At 38.2% G+C, this 20,110-nt stretch overlaps 1 protein-coding gene across 1 annotated transcript in view; it reads left to right on the top strand.

Moving 5' to 3' along the window:
* Positions 1-2,183: 2,183 nt before the first annotated feature.
* The window catches only part of LOC150087003 (uncharacterized), a 293,648-nt gene continuing 275,721 nt past the window's right edge, over positions 2,184-20,110 (top strand). The window contains exon 1 of the mRNA XM_090371738.1: positions 2,184-2,288. The gene's annotated coding sequence lies outside the window, so the exon portion shown is untranslated. The remainder of the gene's footprint in view (positions 2,289-20,110) is intronic.

A 20,110-nucleotide genomic window follows, 5' to 3' on the forward strand; every position in this document is an offset into this window, starting at 1 on the left:
GGATAATACATCATAAGCTAACAAGGAAATACCAGTTGATCGAAGAAAGTGTACTATCCTGCAAGTTCGAACCCCAGGCAGTAGAGACCCCAACCCACAAGCTCCGCTAAGATCATGCCATAATAACGGATAAGACAGTCGCGCAACAAACTGGCTTAACTATTGTGGACAAGGAGGAAAAGGCTGCATTTGGATCTTAAATTAACATCTGAATTTTATTCTCGTGAGTATCACCACGGTTATTATCGCTATATTGCCGCATCGTGCGGAAAGTAATAGTAATAGTAATAGAGGCATGTGATACAAGGAAGGAAGCATATTAAGTAGCATCAGACAAAAAATAAATAAAAAATAAATTCACACAACCATTCCCTGCAAACGTTTGTCCAGTTCCTCCTTGAATTTCATTTAAGCTATCAACTTCCACAACGGCAGATGAAAGTTTGTTCCAGTAATTAACCACTCACTGGCTAAAGGCAAATTTCCGCACATCTATTCTACAGCTGTCTTTTCACAATTTAAATTTATGTCCCTTAGGTTCGTAATCTGAGGAAGCCGAAGAATCTCTTCAGAATTCAGGGTTATCAACCCATTCAAAGCCTTATACAGCTCAATCATCAGATCACCTCACAGATGCCTAGTCTCCAGCCACTGCAATTTGCAGAACGTAAGCCTCTGTTGGTAAAAGGATCCCTTCTTTCCCCTCATCAGTCTTGTTGCCCTTCTCTGTACACCCTCAAGCAAATAGTAGTAGTAGTAGTGGCATGTGATGCAAGAAAGCATGTGTATGAGCTTATGCAGCATCAGCCAAAAAAAAAAAAAAAAAATCACACTATTCCCTCCAAAGGCCTGTCCAGTTCCTCCTTAAATTCATTCAACCTATCAACTTCCACAACGACAGATGGAAGTTTGTTCCAGCAATTAACCACCCGCTGGCTAAAGGCAAATTTCCCCACATCTAATCTACATCTGTCTTTTCTTAATTTGAATTTATGCCCCCTTAAGTTCGTAATCTGAACAAGTGGAAGGATCCTATCAGAATTCAGAGTGCTCAACCCATTCAAGGCCTTATACACCTCAATCAGATCACCACGCAGGTGCCTAGTCTCCAGCCACTACAATTTGCAGAACTTAAACCTCTCTTGGTAAGTGGATCCCTTCATTCCCCTCACCAATCTTGTTGCCCTTCTCTGTACACGCTCAAGTAAATCTACATCCTTCCTAAAATGAGGCCTCCAGACCTGTACGCAGTACTCAAGGCGTGGCCTGACCATTGCCTTATAGAGAGTGACAATCACCTCCTTCTCCCTGCTAGCAAAATTCCTATATATCATTGACAAAACCACCATGACCTGCACTGAAAGCCCGTCTGCATCGCTCAGTAAAATTCCTATCTGACTGCACAGTTACTCCCAGGTCTTTTACATTTTCTACCCCCTAAGTGTAGTACTACACAGTTTGTACGTTCATCTGGGTTACTTTACTCATATACAGTACTTTGCATTTGTCAATGTGGCTTCAGTTTGCCACTTCTTCAAAACAACAGTTGGCCTAACACCGGACCCAGTTTGACTCCACTAATAACATTAGTCCACGAACAGCAGCGTCCATATATTACCACTCTCTGTTTTCTCCACTTCCACTCAACCACCCTTTTATCCATTATAGCAACTTTCCCTTGATACTATTCTGCTCCAATTTGTACAGTAGTCTTCAATGTGCAACATTGTCAAAAGCTTTCTGAAAGAATATGATATCAAAATTATTTTTTGCATCCAGTTCCTTTTTAATCACATCGTAGTATCCAATCAAATTTTTTTCAGACAAGCCTTTCCCTTAACAAACCCATGCTGGGTCTGAATTATTGCTGCAGTCTTGTCTAGATGATCCTGCAATGCATCTTTAACCAGTGACTTCATTATTGAACTTTCATTTCTTTAACCAGTGACTTCATTACGGTGAACTTTTATTGGCTTTTTTCATATTATAGTCTACTTAGATGACAAGCATAAGGGCCATAATTGCTGGAATTTAGACAGAAAGCACTGCATATTTATAGTCTTACACGTTTGATGCAAATAGAAACCATTTTGTTTACAAAAAGGTGCCGATGTTGGGCTATATTTGGCTACTTGACAAAACACATTTCGAAGTAACATTGTGCCTATTTTTAAATTTCAGTCCAAGTTGGAGTAATTGTTTTGTATAGCAACATGGAAGAAGTAAGGTTGTATATGTTATGTGAATATCCAATTATACTTCTACTGCTTGTTTAAAAGACAAGAGAGGTGAATATGGATAAACCGCATATAAATTTATGATGTTCAGTTTTGTTTGTTAACTATACAATACGTTATGGGCGAGGTCAGCAGATGCGTTGTGTGGATCAGTAGCGTAACCAGGTATCTTAAGGTGGAGGGCATGGCGACCAGATGCAGGTATCATCGTAAGGGGGGGGGGGGCATGGCGACCAAGCTTTTGAGTTATTTTTTTAGAACGCTTCCTGCGTTCTTTTTCTTTAATTTCAAAATTTTGGTTAAGGCCGGGCATATGCCCCCCGCCCACACACGAATTTGCCTCTGGTGTGTAGTTGGTGCAACTTCAAAACTTATTTTTCGCTTCTCGTAAAATAATCCATCCCTTTCCGTTGCTGCTTATTAACCATTTGGCCCAACCTCGGACCCATAAGCTGGCATAGCAGCCTGTGGGCATTGCTAAGAAAACTTCATGACAGACTGTACATTATCCCTAGTTTCTTTTTTTTTTTTTCCTCCATTACGTTCACTGTGGTACCACCTAATCGGTACGTTATTTTGGGATTATTGCTACCGATGTGCAGTACCTTGAATTAGCATTAGTAGAGGCATATGATGCAAGAAAGCAAGCTTATGCAGCATCAGCCAAAAAAAAAAAAAAAAACCACTTCCATTTCACCCCTCCGTTCGTTCCATATACCTGTCCAGCTGAGCCTTAAATTTGTTTAGGCTATCAACTTCCACAACAAGGGATGGAAATCTGTTCCACCAACCAACTACCTGCTGGCTAAAGGCAAATTTCCGAACATCTATCCTACATCTGTCTTTCCTCAATCTGAATTTATGCCCTCTCAGGTGATTATTCTGAGCAAGAGGAAGAATCCCATTGGCATTGAGCATGCTCAAACCATTCAAGGCTTTATACACCTCTATCAGATCACCTCGCCGGTGTCTAGTTTCCAGACACTGCAAAACTTAAGCACCCCTACATCATTTCATGATCTTCAACTTAATCTGTCTGACAACCTAATAACACAATTGTACATTACCATAACTTAACGGTAAATTGCAAAAAAATTTCCTTTGAAATAAAATATCAACCAATATCTGACAGAGTTCAGCTTACAAGTCTATAAGTTCAGAGTTCAATTCCAAACCAGACTGCTACTTCCAATTCGTTTTCGCTGTTTCATCTGGGCTTTTCTCCATGGCAGATAGGCTTGCCACATCCGTTTCCAAATTTTTCTTGCATTCTGTCTCCTTCTGGGGCTCCTGGACTGGACGCTCCTTTCCACATTGATATCTTGCACCTGCACCCACATTGATATCTTGCACTCACGCACCTGCATACCTGGCTCATTCTTGACAGGACCAGATAGCCGCATGTGCAGCTTCCTATATGATTGATCTTCAGGAAGCTGCACTTCCTGAAGTTGTTACACTTCAGCTGTGCAATCTCAGTCCATCTACCTAATTTTTTAGGTCTTGGAATAATACGCCTTAATGCCTGTTGTTAACCACCCTCCCAACCTTTGTATCATCTGCAAACTTAGCGAGTACGCTTGATATGACATCATCAGTTTCATTAATGAATACTGAAAACGGTGTGAAGCCCAGCACCAAACCTTGAAGGTTTCCCCCTAATGACATTAGACCAAGAAGAGCTATGCACATTTATAACCACTCTCTGTATTCTGCCATTTGGCCATCCTTTAACCATAGCAGTAACTTGACCCAGATGTTTCCCTGCTCCAATTTACAATAGTTTCATGAGGAGCATTGTCAAAAGATTTAGTGAAATCTAAGTATATAATGTCGAATATTTTTTGCATCCAATTTCTTTGTTACTGCATCATAGCAAATAATCAGATTGGTCAGGCGAGTTCATGCTGTGATTTTCATAAAAATGCATTCCTGTCAAGATAACCATGCAGTACATCATTGATTCCATTATTTTCTGTAGAACAGAAGTTAAGCTTGCAGGGCTTTAATTATTCACATTGATCTTTAATCTTCCTTTGTCGTTGTAGTAGTAGTAATAGAGGCATGTGATGCAAGAAAGCAAGGATATGAGCTTATGTAGCATCAGCCAAAAAAAAAAAAAAAATTTCACACAACCATTCCCTCTAAAAGTTTGTCCAGTTTCTCCTTGAATTTATTTAAGCTATCAACTTCCACAACGACAGGTGGGTGTTTGTTCCAGCAATCAACTACCCACTGGCTAAAGGCAAATTTCTGCACATCTTTTCCACAACTGCCTTTCCTCAATTTGAGTTTATGGCCTCTCAGGTTTATAATCTGAGCAAGAGGAAGAATCCCATCAGCATTGAGTCTGCTCAATCCATTCAAGACCTTATACACCTCAATCAGATCACCTCACAGGTGCCTAGTTTCCAAATGCTGCAATTTTGCAGAATCTGGAAATTTCTTAATTAGTGTGAAAAGCCTAGTAGCATCCACAATTAATTCCTCGAATGCTTCCCACTTAGAATTTGTTGTTGGTAACAATCATCAGTTAGTCCCACGGTACAGAATTTAAAACTGTCTGAGACCACTGTAGTCACCTTTACAGAAGCAAAAACCCTTCCCTTTATCCCTGATAGTAATTATATCTTTTGAGTAAATCCTACATCAGTACACTGTGATCACTGCCAATTAGTGGTTCCTTTATCTGCAAATTCTTAATGCATGATTAATCACTGCTGATAACCAGATCAAGAGTATTACCCTCCCTAGTTGCCTCTTGAACATGCTGTTGCAGAAAACAGTCATCCAATAAATCCACAAAAGTCTTGCTAGTGTGTGTGACCAACCCACAAGTTCCAGTCAGTATCTGGAAGTTAAAATCTCCATTATAACACATTCTGATTTACTAGCTCATTCTATTTCTCTGTACAATTGTTCATTGTATTCATTAGAGTCATTTAGGCCTGTAACACGCTCCTACTCTCATTTTTGCTTTCCCAGTGCTTATGTCACACCAAACTGACTCTACATTGCTACACTTCCTTAGATTTTGTGTTTCTTAACTAATAGCATAGCCCCTCCTCCCTTCCTATCCTTTCTGTACACATAGTACTCCCCAAATTCCAATTCTGCATTCCTTATCTCTGTGTGATACCACATCTCTGATATTCCAACAATATCCACCTTTGATGTCTTGACCAGCACTTCAAATTCATCAAATTTGTGATTAGGAAATTTTTTCCATATCCCCAGACCAAAGGGATTTCCCTTGAATTCAAGAATGCTCTCAATTATGGCTTTAGGTTTATGTATGTATCACTTTTGTTGCTTCTTTTAACATAGATTTTGGATAGAATCCATCAGCTCCAGGTGCCATATTTACTTCTGGTATTCCTGTTCCTAAAGATTTCTTCACACATGAATATAGATGCAAAATATTTATTCAATTTCTCAGAGGGCGGATGATCCTCCTATGTGCAAGTCCTGTGATAGAGTTTTATCTCTGAAACATATTTTAATTGAGTGCCCAGATTTTTATAATATGCGTTTTTAACCATCTGACTGAGCCTTATACACTCAGTCAGATTTTATCTGACAATGACCAGGTGTCAGCTTTTTTTTACTTTTTTACATTTACTAATTTATATACATGTATATAAAATAAACTTTATATTTTTAGAATAAATACTGCCTTTTAAACTTATACATAATCTTTCGACCAGGCAACCTCTTTTAAAATTACCTGATTCTATTTTTGCCTCTGTCTTGGTGCGAAATAGCTGCTGCTGCAAATGCACCAGTAAAATCCAATCCAATCAATTTGTCAGCAACCTGCACAGAATCATCAATAGTTAAGTCATTCATATCTGGTGTTAACATAAGCAAAGAATTCTTTTCTAGTTTTCTTTGTATTCTTAGCCAAAGAATTTTCATAAAGTTCTTTAGCTTGGCTAACCCCTCCCAACCCTTTGTGACTTGATTGCAGACCAGTTTTTACATACTGTAAGTTTTTGTGCCCATTTTTAATCTATGATCATCCCATTCATTTTTCTTCTCTGTTACTTAGTTATCAGTTCATCTTACATCCATTTAGAACTAGACTTTGAAAAGTATCATGGCTTGAAAAGTTTTATTTACTTCAGGGTGATTCCATGTCAAGTGGCCTAATTTTGAAGATGGTCCCTGCTCAACCATCTTCAATTTTGTTGAAACTTGGTGTAGATGGGTGCATTATGGCCACAGAAGCCGATGCGCCAATAACTACCAAAAAAAAAAAAGAAAAAAAAAAAAAAAGGTGTAGATGTTTAAACAGGTTTCCAAAAAAGCTGTGCAAAAATTCAGTTCAAAATATAGTATGCTTGAGGCACCAGCACCTTTTTTGTGGAGGTCACTTGTGTTACGTGGACCAAATCACAAAACGTTTTCAAAGTTTTAAGTGTTACTGTTGCACAACATTGAGAGGTAATGCTCTGAAACTTGGTATACCTAGTTAACTTTTGGCAGAGAATGCAAAACATTTGGTGTCAAGGCTCAAAAAACTTCACATTTTTTTTACAGCACGGTCTAAAACTGGCACCAAAAATTTGTCGTGACAAATTTAAGCAAGACTTTTGAAAGTCGTAACTTTGAAATAAAAACACCTTTGGTACTTTCTTCTTTGGGCATTCCATTTAATATCTGCATGAGTTCAGCCTAACTAAATATGAGCTCTTATACTTGTTTGCTAGCTGAGATATTTTCCTTCAAAGATAGACTCAAATTTGACCTATTTTTAGGCTATGACATCATAGACTAAAAATATCTTAATGTGTGACTCCTTCAGTTCTCTCATTTTTGCCATAATTGGAAAGAGCAACAAGGTTTTAAGCAACGAGAATCATGGTTTTTCAGTTTTGTGTCTTGCTACTTAAGGCCTTAAACATTTTATATTTTCCACATAATATTTGCATACTTATTTGATGGTGAAGTTTCACATCTCAATAAGGACAAAACTGTTGCATTTACAAGAGTGAAATTTCCTGCATTACTCTGCCCTTTGGTGTAAGGAGAAAGGATATATTGCCAATGCACAAGATCTGTATTTTTTACAATGAGTGTGCAAATGGCAAGAAAAGAAATTGCATGGGTTTCTTTAGTGCAAGTTCCCAAGTCTGAAAAGTGGTCTTTATTCAGGATTCCAAGCATAAAGATGATGTTCTATTGGTTTCTAAGCTTAAAAGAAGTTATAACTGCAACAAAATTTATTTAAAACACAATACAATTTGAAATAAGCAAGTGAGTGTGAAGATATTGAATCACTGCTTCGTAATGGACTGGAATTTTTTATTGATGGTTGATATTACTACTTCATGCAAGCTATATTGTCGTCCCATTGTTGTTGTTTTTGGAGCTGGAAGATTGGCAATAATTTGTTGTTCAGAAATGCAGCAGACATCTTGTCTAGCAGACCAGTGAAATGAGCGAGCTGCTCCATAAGCAGGCATGAAATTTTCCAATACATCATGCTCTTCATATGAAATTTCACAATTATTTTCAATCCACGAATTATTGTCATAAATACATGCAATGATTGGCCAAGTTGTAAATTAACAATTGGCACATATTGAATATTCATTTCACTAGTTTGATCTACATGAGCTACAAATGATGATGGCGTGTCATTTGATACTCTGCAAACACGAATGTCTTGCATCAATAGGAATTAAGTGATGATTTTCTCTTGTTCCAGCAATAGTATGACCGTCTATAAATCTTTTCTCTTGAAATGGCCTTACTTGCTCAATTTCCTCTTTAGAAACAAAACAGAATTTTATTCCAGTCACATGCTTGTCACAAAATTCAAACATATTTCTTGATGTCAGATTTGGTTTTCAATTGAGCATTGGAGACTTGCTCCTGCTGCCAGTCGTTTTATTATTCCACCAATTCCATCACATGGTGACTTGCCATGGCTAGTGCCAAAGAAATTTGCCGACTGGGCTAGCCAGGTGAGTAAAGTGCCTGCCTGGCAACCCAAAGGTCGTGGGTTCGAATTCTGCCTTGGGCTTGGATCAGAGTAAAATACAAAAATTTTGGGAGGTGCATTATGGCCACAGAAAGCCGATGCACGAACAACTAACAAAAAAAAAAAAAAAAACCAAAGAAATTCCATTCAGCACTGATATCAAAATCTTTCTGATGATGACACAAGTTAATAAAATTCTTGTATTCAGCTGCAGAACCATCACTGAAGTAGAAAATGTGCCTGATTTCTGTCATGAAACTCTTCAAATATTCAATTAAGTTGGTTAGAAAAACATGCACTGCAATTGTGTCATGTTGAAGGCAGTCACTGACTATTCAGAAACTTGTATTCTGAAGTTCAACATCATTGTAATAAATGACAAATGGATGCAATGTAGCCTGGCTATTCTCCCAGTGGAACCCTTGAACAGCATCTTGCACAACAAATGAATAATTTTCTGCAAAATCCATCAAGATGACCAATTCTCCTGTCATTAGGCTTTCCTTTGTTGACTTCAAATGGTAACTTTGATGTTTAGAAATGTGGTGAGGAGAGGAAAGGTTAAATATCTTTGTACTCAACTCTTCAATAAAATCTTCTGTTGTTAATTGCTTTGTGTCCAGTGTATCTCTGTCAGTGTGTATCCATTGCTTGAATTCAATAATATCTTCTGGTTCATTGTTTTCAAAAATATTCTGTAGAAATTTTTTTAATTCATCTATTCCTGGACATTTTTCACACCGATGAAGCATACAATCTTTTGACTCCAAATCTTTTACCAATTAGAACCTTGTAATCACATTCAGCAGGACTTGCTGCTAACATTAACTTGACATTTTGATGGATTGTGCATACACATACAGAATGTGTTCCTGGCGCACCAACTGTGACACACCACTTGGGTCGAAGTTTACAAAATTTAGAAAATCCAATGTCAGATCCATTTCTATCTCGATAAGTTATAAACATTTCCTTCAAGTTGCTGAGTAGTAGTCACTGAGTAGTAGTCATATCCGACTAAATTCATCATCTTCAAAAAATTCCATTACCTTTTGCTTTACTTGCTCAAAAAGCTTTTTTCCAGGTATGGCCATGATTCCTTCTGCTTTAAGTTTTCTAGCTTTCTTGACCATTCTGAGACACTAAACTCTTCCATTGTTTTCTTTATGGACCAACTAACTGGAGCTAGTGTTTGAAGTATTTGAAGTATTTCGGAATGACTTGATACCATCAACTTTTCTTTCAATTCTTTCAGCAGTTCGTAATCTAAGCAGTTTTCACACTGATCACTTGCACTTGGGTCCATGATGTCATTTGGATCCAAGCCACCAATAGATGCAATTTTACTAGCAATTACATCTTGTACTTGATTTGCCTTCCTTTTGGTATAACCTTGTGAGTCTCTCTTAGCCATTCGCTGAAATTTCAGAGGAGAAATACCAATAGCCATCAAACTTATGTTCAAGCTTTCAGTCACATGCAATTTGTCATCATGGTCCGATCCAGATGAAGTTGATGTTCCTGTTGCTGTTTTTCGGCTGTTAGACTCCTTTGAGCATGATGGACACAGCTTCTGGCCTGGTTTTATGTCTACCTTTGTTAGGTCTTTATCAGGTAGTCTGCCATTGACAAATCAATTGGTTGTAAACTTTTTTTCACCATATGATTTTTCTTCTGGAAAGGATTGCAACATGAACGCTACAAAAATTCAAATTTTGTCAAAAGCAACACTTCATGATGTAGACAAATTGTCTTCTTCACCCAGTTTTAATCCACTACATCAACCTATCAGCTGTTGTTCTTCAAATTCAAATTCTTTATATAATTTTAACTCAGTTTTGCGTGTATAGGATAGCACATGACATTTAGAATTATCCATATGACTGATGGTGCATGAGTCCAGCTTATCTCCAGCAAAATCTTCTGATTCCATGGCTTTCATACTGACTAATAAGTGGATGTTTCTGCAAGCAATGAAAACTTTATTACAGTCAAACAATAAAAAATAGAAGAACAAAATAGACAAACTGTTCATCATGAAGATAAAACACATTAATAGTAGCATGGTTCAAATATCAGGTATTTATACTTTTTTTTGTATGATTCTAGAATATTCCAGAGTTCTAGAATGTTCATCAGTTTTTTTGGAATTCAAGAATATTCCAGAATTGTAGAATATTCTATAATTCTTGGGTATTCTTCTAGAATATTCAAGAATTCTAGAATATACTCTATTTGTAGATTATTCTAAACATTAGGCAGGATTAAGGAAGTGTTCTGCAACAAAAAAGATCTCACAAAATAACAATATGGCACATAAAACTACTTGATGTTTAGGCTTAATTTTAAGGTCTTAAGTGCAAAGACACAAAACATGTAAACCATGATCCTTGTAGCTGAAACTCTGTCTTTCCAGTGGTGACAAAAACAAGAGAATTGAAGGGGTCCCACATTAAGATATTTGCCCCTAAAGATAGACTCAAAATTTGAAAGTCAAAATTTGATCTATCTTTGAAGGAAAATATCTCAGCCAGTAAACAAGTATAAGAGCTCATATTTAGTTAGGCTGAATTCATACAGATGTTAAATGGAATGCCCAAAGAAGAAGGTACCAAAGGTTTTTATTTCTAAGTTATGACTTGAAAAAGTCTTGCTTAAATTTTTTGCTACAAACTTTTGGTGCCAGTTTTAGACCCCATTGTAAAAAAATGTGAAGGTTTTTGAGCCTGGACACCAAAGTTTTGCATTCTCTGCCAGAAGTTAACTAGATATAGTTTCAGAGTACTACCTCTCACCATTGGGTAACAGTAACACTTAAAACTTTGAAAATTTTTGTTATTTATTCCGCATAACACAAGTGACCTCCACAAAAAAGGTGCTGGTGCCTCAAGCATACTATACTTTGAACTGAAATTTTGCACAGCTTCATTTTAAACCTGTTTAAACATCCACACCAAGTTTCAACAAAATTGAATATGGTCGACCAGTAACAAAATTGAAGATGGTTGACCAGTAAAAAAATTGAAGATGGTCGAGCAGCAACCTAAGCCACTTGACATGGAATGACCCTTCAGTGATTACTTCTGAATTCTCATGTGGAATTAGCAGTTGGTATTATCATCAGTTGGCCCTACTTAAAAGAATTTAAGAACTGTCTGTAACCAATTTAGCCACTTGTAAGAAAGTAAAACCTCTTCCCTTTACTTTTGACAGTAGTTAGATATTTTTAAGTAATTCAGTAGTATAATATGATCACTGCTGCGTAATGGTTTCTAAAAATATGTAGTAAATGAAGTGCCACTGCTGATAAACGTGAAGAGTATTGTTTTCTCTTATCGCCTCTTAAACATTTTGTTGTAGAAAAGCACCATCCAGTAAATCCAGAAAGGTTCTGCTACTCTGAATGATTAGCCCAAAGTTTTAGTCAATATCTGGAAAGTTCAAGTTAGCATTAGCAGAGGCATGTGATGCAAGAAAGCAAGCTTATACAGCATCAGCCAAAAAAAAGAAGAAAAAAACTTTTCATTTCACCCATCCATTCACTCCAAAAGTTTGTCCACTTTCTTAAATTTATTTAAGCTATCCAAAACTCCAAAAGTTTGTCCACTTCCTTAAATTTATTTAAGCTATCAACTTCCTCAACGACAGATGGAAGTTTGTTCCAGCAATCAACTACCCGCTGGCTAAAGGCAAATTTCTGCACATCTATTCGACAACTGCCTTTCCTCAGTTTGAGTTTATGCCCTCTCAGGTTTGGCACCTCCATAGCCAGGTGGGAAGGAGCAGCAGTGCATAGCACATGTTTCTTTATTGGACCGGGGTTCAACCCCATCACCACCAAATATGGAGGATGTGGAATGGTCAGGGAATGACACTGCATATCCCAAAGCAATATGGCCTTAGTTGCTAATGCTCCTAAAAAACCAAATAACAAACAAACAAACAAACCCTCTCAGGCTTGTAATCTGAACAAGAGGAAGAATCCCATCAGAATTCAGCGTGCTCAATCCATTCAAGACCTTATACACCTCGCAGGTGCCTAGTGTCCAGCCACTGCAATTTGCAGAACTTAAGCCTCTCTTTGTAAGAGGACCCCTTCATTCCCCTTACCAACCTTCTTTCCCTTCTCTGTACACGCTCAAGCAACTCTACGTTCTTCCTAAAATTAGGCCTCCACACCTGTACACAGTACTCAAGGCATGGCCTGACCATTGCTTTTACAAAGGAATAATCACCTCCTTTTCCCTGCTAGCAAAATTCTTGTATATCATTAACAATAGTCTTCCATATCCTGTTCTGCCAGGCTGTCTTCATTGCTCAGAAAACTTCATATCTGACTACACAATCACTCTCAGGTCTTTTTCATTTTCTACCACCCTAAGTGTAGTACCACACAGTTGGTACATTCCTCTGGGGTTACTTCTACCCATGTGCAGTACTTTGCATTTGTCAAGGTTAAACTTCAGTTGCCACTTCTTAGCCCAGCTGCCCAAATTATCTCGATCCTGTTGCAGTAGCACACTGCCATTACTGTCATTAACAACCCTGCCAACTTTTGTATCATCTGCAAACTTTGACATTAAGCCTGATATACCTTCATCAATATCATTGATAAATATACAAAACAACAGTGGACCCAACACCGAACCCTGTGGGACTCCACTAATAACATTAGTCCACGAAGAGCAGCACCCATTGATTACCACTCTGTCTTCTCCCACTCAACCACCCTTTTATCCATTGTAGCAACTTACCCTTAATAACATACTGCTCCAGGATTACTTGTATAGTAATATTCCATGTGCAAAAGTGGCAAAAGCTTTCCTGAAATCTAAGTATATGATATCAAAATTATTTTTTGCATCTAGTTCCTTTGTAACCACATCATAGTATCCAATCAGATTTGTCATACAAGACTTTCCCTTAACAAACACATGGTGTGTCTGAATTATTGCTGTAGTCTTGTCTAGATGATCCTGCAATGCATCTTTGACCAGTGACTCCATTATTTTATCTGGAAGTTAAACTAACTTAGTTAGTTTAACTTCCAGAAGTTTAACTAACAGGTCTATAATTACTCATATCACGCTTTTATCCCCCTTTGTGAACTGGAGATACATTTGCACATCTCCAGTCCATGGGGACCTCCCCTGAATCAAACGATGCTCTCATAATTAGTATTTAGTATTAGTAGAGGCATTTGATGCAAGAAAGCAAGCTTATGCAGCATCAGCCAAAAAAAAAAAACCCACTTCCACTTCACCCCTCTGTTCGTTCAAAATACCTGTCCAGCTGAGCCTTAAACTTATTTAGGCTATCAACCTCCACCACAAGGGATGGAAGTCTGTTCCACCAACCAACCACCCGCTGGCTAAAGGCAAATTTCCGCACGTCTATCCTACATCTGTCTTTCCTCAGTTTGAATTTATGCCCTCTCAGGTGATTTTTCTGAGCTAGAGGAAGAATCCCATCAGCATTGAGCATGCTTAAACCATTCAAGGCTTTATACACCTCTATCAGATCACCTTGCTGGTGCCTAGTCTCCAGTGCCAATTATGATTATAGGGTTGCTTAATTCCTTTGCTGCCTTCTTTAATATAATTGGATAGATCCTATCCACCCAAGTGCCTTTCTTATGTTTAACTTCAATAATTTCTTCTCCACTTTGCTCTCAGTTATTGCAAAATCATTTAGCTCCCTGTTAGAGTTTAATAAGATTCTGTTCTCCACTTCCCTACAGAATTCTTCATGTGTGAATGTAGATGCAAAATACTCTTTCAGTTTGTGAGCTATCTAAGCAGGATCACCAACAGTCAAACCATCAATATCAAGTGGACCAGTCTCATCCCCTTCTTTCTAGAGTTTATATAAAGAAGTCTATACAAAGAAGTCTTTGCTGTTTTTATTTGCTTCCTTTGCCAAAGTTTCTCGTTATCTGCCTTCGCTTGCCTAACCTGTTTTGTTACTTGATTACAGACTAGCTTATATCTACAATAGGCTTCTGTGTTGTCTGATAATTTATTATTATTATTAGTCATATGGTGCAAGGAAGCCTGAGGCTTATGCTGCACCAGCCAAAAAAAATTCCCCAAGTTACCCTACCCTATGAGTGAGTGAGTGAGAGAGAGAAGGGAATCGCCAAGAAAGCAAGAGAGAGAGAGAGAGAAGAATGATGATATCCAACTCAAGACCCTTGGGTTTGCCAAGCCCATACTCACCAGATGTGAGCCCCTGAGGTTTATATGCATCCCATGAATTTTTCTTCTCTGTCACAAGTCCCAGTTCATCTGACATCCTTTTGGGCCTAAACCTTGACCAGTATTTCTTAGTTGGTATGAAAAGCCTCCCCCATTATAAGACATTCCTATTTACTGGTCCACTCTACCTGCCCATGTAGTTGTTCATTATACTCATCCCAGTCATTTGACCTATAACAGACTCCTATTCTCATTTTAGTTTTCTCAGCATCTATGTCACACCAAGGTGGCTCACCATTGCACTGGCAATCCACTTCTTGGTGCACTGCCTTTGTTCGTGTGCACTTCTTAACCAAGACCAAACTCCCATCCCCACCTTTTCTGCCCATTCTGTATCCATTACACTCACCATGTTGAAATTTCCATCCCTTATGTTTGAGTGGCACCATGTTTCTGTGGCACAATGTCTGCATTTGATGAATTATCTAGTACTTTGAATTCAGCAAGTTTTACTGTACTCCTAAATATGTGCCTGTTGAATTCCTTTCAGAAAATGGAGGCATCCTTAAAGGCCTCTATAATGAATCTATACTTAGGTAATCATAAATGCACAAAAGTATCTTTCATTTGTGCAGTGGAAATTCTCATTTTGGATAAGCTTTTGCATCTGCTTTTTAATCAAAAGTATAATCTACACTGAAGAGTTGCAACTTTTTCATAATTTATGACTGAAAGATGATTGGAGCCAGGGGAGTTAGTGAAAGCAATTCTCAATTTTTTTTATATAAACTTTTTAGATTAATTTATTGAATATCATTTATTAAGAAAAATTTATAAGAACTTTTGTGATACTGTTTACTTGTATAGATTTCTAATTCATGGTTTAGGGCAGTGGTTTTCGACCTTTTTTTAATAACGGTCCCCTTAAGTAATTTATTTAATTTTGTGGCACCCCTATTCAAATTTCTGCCTGTTAGATCCAATTCTCTCTCTCTGTATGTATATATATATATATATATAATATTAAAAAATATGTTATACAATAGTTATTATAATAATATAATTATAAACAAAATTACAATTCATAATACAAGTTATATATACTTATATAATAATTTCATTCTTTATATAGTGGTACTAAAATTTAGCACCTCAATATAGAGAATAAAAAAACGTCCTGGGACACATATTTGTCTCATGTCGAGTCCCACTTGACAAGGGACCACAAATAGTTAACCGTAATTTAATATTGTGTGTAATGAAATTATTATCTTTTATAATGTGAAGTTTCTTGTATTTTTGTTATTTCGGAATTGTAAATAGAATGATCAGTTGACATAAATACTGTCATTGTGGTTTATGGAACACAATAATAAGGTTTTTTTATAGGTACATCCAGGCTGCCATGCATGGAAACTGAACTTAGCCTGTTACAACATAAGATCGCTTATCAGTGAAGATAGGATATTAGAGCTGGAAAAGGAATTAGAATATGTGAATTGGAATATCAACGGTTTGGCTGAAACAAGAAGAAATGGATCACTTGTAAGTTTATCAAGTGGAAATCTGCTGTACACCAATAGAAACAGAGAAAAGAGCGAAGATGGAGTTGGCTTTCTGGTCCATAAAGATATAAAAAACAACATTTTGGAATTCAAAAGTACATGATCCTTGAGGTTGTCCCAGACATTCTCTCAGATATGCCAGACAAGCTGTACTTGCTACCTGGGAGTCTAAAACACTGATGGAACTGATATTTGGGTCTCATTCAAGTCAAGTCGGCCCAATTTCAGCAAAGTCTGAACAGTCTGTGACAGCCAGATCCTCCGTTTGCACCTTCATGATGGTGGGATTGTTACTAATCCTGGGTATAACCCCCATGCACAAGCAAACTGTGGGTGACCACCCATGTGTGAACCAATGTAATCAGGGGTCGAGGTGTGGCACCCACACCACATGGAGGAATGCTGTCCCTCTGTTACCAGGCAATACTAGGTGGTAGATGACTCTCGTCAACTGGTGCACTTTGCTTATTGGAGGCTTGAAGTTGTGGAACCCGTGTTTAGTATGCAGAGATAAGTTCCGGTCAACTCTCCCATCATGCAGTATGACTGATGACTTTTGAGGTTATGATGGGCATCATGGCGAGATCCAATCTTCCTTACATTTTGAGGGTACACCTCTAAAATGGTGTTCGCAGGATGGCCGCTAGTTAGTTGTTGTTTTGGTTTTTTTAGGAGCATTAGCAACTAAGGCCATATTGCTCCGGGGATATGCGGTGGTCATTCTCTGACCTTTCCGCATCCTCCGTATTTGGTGGGCATGGGCTCGAACCCCAGTCTAATCAAGAAGCGTGTGCTACGCACTGCTGCTCCTGCCCACCTGGCTACGGAGGCGCCTCCACTAGTTAGTACAATGGATCAAACCTATTGGTAACTCTTTAGGAGCTACCGGATCAGCTAGTTTAAGCTCATCTTGCTACCTCTACTCTGCCAGATAGTGACTGGAGGGAGTCCAGTAGTGGGTATGTGGTGGGCATTGCCGAGGCGACATTATGTCAAGGATCTGGGTATATTCTTACCATGTGTACATGGTATCCAAAAATTTCATGACTATACAGCATGCCGCCCCTCACTTTTTCTTACTATTGAATACACCATAAATTGTCAAACTGATAAAGTAAGCTTATCTGCGAAAAGATCTAGACCTCCCAGACACTTCCTAGTTCATTTCACAAATATACATAGTCTCAATAATGTCCATTTCAACTTGCAGTCTGCCAAACCTCATGTACCTTTTCTGACAGAATCTCAGTTATCGGTTGATTCAACTCTCATCTCAGTTGCCCAAATTATTTGCTGTATGATTCCTTTCGCCTCAAAGGTGGTACTTGTGCATATGTCCTTTCCGATATTTCCTGTCAGAGACTTTGTAATTTGAATCTCCTCTTTTTGAACTTCTCTGGCTTAAAATCTCTCTACCTCATTGTATCAGATTCATCTATTGTCTCTACCATTCTCCCAACTCCACTAATCACTTGGAGCATTTTGACTTCCTCTCTTTGCAACTTGACTTCTCCAGTCCAACTTCCCTAACAGTGAGGTAATTTTTGTTGGCGATTTTAAAGTTCACAACTCCAGCTGGCTTCCGTTTTCTAGACTCACCGATCCAGCTGGTCGAGACACTGAGGCTTTTGCAATTACTAATGACTTTGCAAAGATTGTTCATTTACCTACCAGAATACCAGACTGTCCTAACCATACAACCAACACGCTTGATTTTTTTCTCACAAACAACCCTTCTAAGTACACGCGAAGTGAGTGGTCCTTTAGGCACCTCAGATCACAACTTGGTGATTCTCTTCTCCAATGGAGCCTTTATCTCATGGCTATTCCCAACCTCATATTGTTTGGCATTAGAAGAATGCAAAATGGGATGACCTGCGAGATTTCTTTTCTTCTTTTCCTTGGTCGGATTACTGTTTCAAAACTTCTGATGTCAACATTTGCTCAGTCGTGTTAGTGAAATTATTCTTGTAGTAATGGAATCCTTTATTCCACACTCCACCTAAAATCTCGTCTTTTATCTAAACCTTGGTTTTCTAATAAATGTGTTAAGGCTATTCAAGAGAAGAACGTTGCATATCGTAATTGGCATGCTTCCAATTCTTCAGTTTCATTTTTTGCATACACCAAAGCTCGCAACAATTGCAAAGCAGTTATTAATCAGTCCAAACTAGATTTTGAACAGGCTAAGAATAGAAAACTTGCTTCATGCCCTAATGGTAGCCGAGCATTCTGGTCTCTTGCCAAAGCTATTGGCTGCAACCTTTGCCCATCTCTGCTCATAACTCTGTCAAAACCAGATAGTTCTGTTGTCACTTTGGCCAAGAATAAAGCTGACCTGCTAGCATCCCATTTTTCTTTCAACTCATGTATTAATGATTTTGGTAAAACACCTCTTACGTAGTGGGTATGTGGTGGGCTCCGTTCAATGCCTCCTGTGGTCTTCCATCAAAAGGATGTCAGAAGGATTTTGACAAATCTTGATGCTAAGAAAGCTCCAGATCCTGATGGTATTTCTCTACTTGTTCTCAAAACCTGTGCTCCTGAACTTACTTCTATTCTTTGCCACCTTTTTTCACTTTCTTATTCCAAAGGTGGAATAAGAAAGTGAAAATTAGCTCATATCCAGCCAGTTGGAAATTAGCTCATATCCAGCCAGTTCCTAAAAAGGGTGACAAATCCTCCCATCCAGTTATCGTCCCATTGCAATTACTTGTACTCTTTCTAAAGTAATGGAGAAATCAATTAACCACCAACTCTTAAGCTACCTAGAAACCTTCCGTCTGATCAACAATCACCAGTATGGATTCCGTCAGCGTCGATTCACTGGTGATATTTTGGCTTATGTTACCCATTTATGGACAAATTCAGTGGAAATATTCAGTGAAACACAAGCAGTTGCTCTTGACATTTCAAAAGCTTTCGATCGTGTTTGGCATAAAGCTCTTCTAAACAAGCTTCCATCTTATGGTTTGCCAACTGTTTTTTGTAATTGGTTGTCTAGTTTTCTCTCGATCGCTCACTGAGGGTGATGGTAGATGGCTCTCTGTCTTCTAACTTCTCCACTAATGCTAGTGTCCCCCCCCCAATGTTCAGTTCTTTCCCCCACTCTTTTCCTCTTATATATTAATGACCTTCCATTGACTGGAAAAAGTGGTTTTGCCGATGATAGCAGATTGCATTCCACTTTTCAGTTTGAGAAACCTTGCCTGCTCAATCAGCTTCAACTTCTCGAATATCTGCTACTAATTCCTTAAATGCTGATCTCTAGGTAATTCTCCAGTGGGGCAAAGATAACTTAGTTGATTTCAATCCTCCTAAAACTCAGTCTTGTCTTATATCTCGCAAAAAGGATACTTCTGTTCCTATTATTTCTTAGGCAAAATTATATATCTCTTTAGGGGATTACCCTGACTTCTAATCTCTCTTGGCATAAACCACATTACAAATATTGCTTTCTCTGCATCTAAAAAACTTGGTTTTCGCTCTCGGCATTACTTTTCTTCCAAACAGCTGTTCACTCTGTACAAATCCACCCTACCATGGAATATTGTTCCCACATCTAGGGTGGTGCCCCCAAAACCCCTCTCAGGCTTCTAGATTCCATTCAGAATAGGGCAGTTAGGTTAATTAATGACTCTTCTCTAACAGAGTCTCTCCTATCGCTGTCTCATAGACGTACTGTTTCTGCTGCATGCCTTTTCTGCGGATACTTCCATGGGCACTGTTCTTCTGAATTGGCTTCTGTAATTCCCGCTCTCTCTTTCAAAACAGTCCGAACTCGTGCCACTACCAGCCAACATCCATTTACTGTCCAACTTCAAACTCACAGAACCAACTTTTCATCTTCCTCGTTTATTTATTCAACTGCCGTTTTCTGGAACAACCTTCCTTCATACATATTTCCTGAAAATTACAGTCTACAGAAGTTCAAGTCTAATATCAACAGATATCTTCTTTCGTCTTCTCAACCTCCAACTCAAGCATGGTACTAAGTACTATCGATTCTAATATCTCTCATGTTTGGGGTTTTCATAAAAAAAAAAAAAAAAAAACATCGCCATGGGTGTCAAGACTACTTCTCAGGATTTCTAAGAGTTACAAGCTAAAGGTTATAATGAT

Source organism: Mastigoproctus giganteus, chromosome 4 (assembly GCF_048544385.1).
Source record: "Mastigoproctus giganteus isolate SK-2022 chromosome 4, ASM4854438v1, whole genome shotgun sequence".
In the NCBI taxonomy this organism is placed as follows: domain Eukaryota; kingdom Metazoa; phylum Arthropoda; class Arachnida; order Uropygi; family Thelyphonidae; genus Mastigoproctus; species Mastigoproctus giganteus.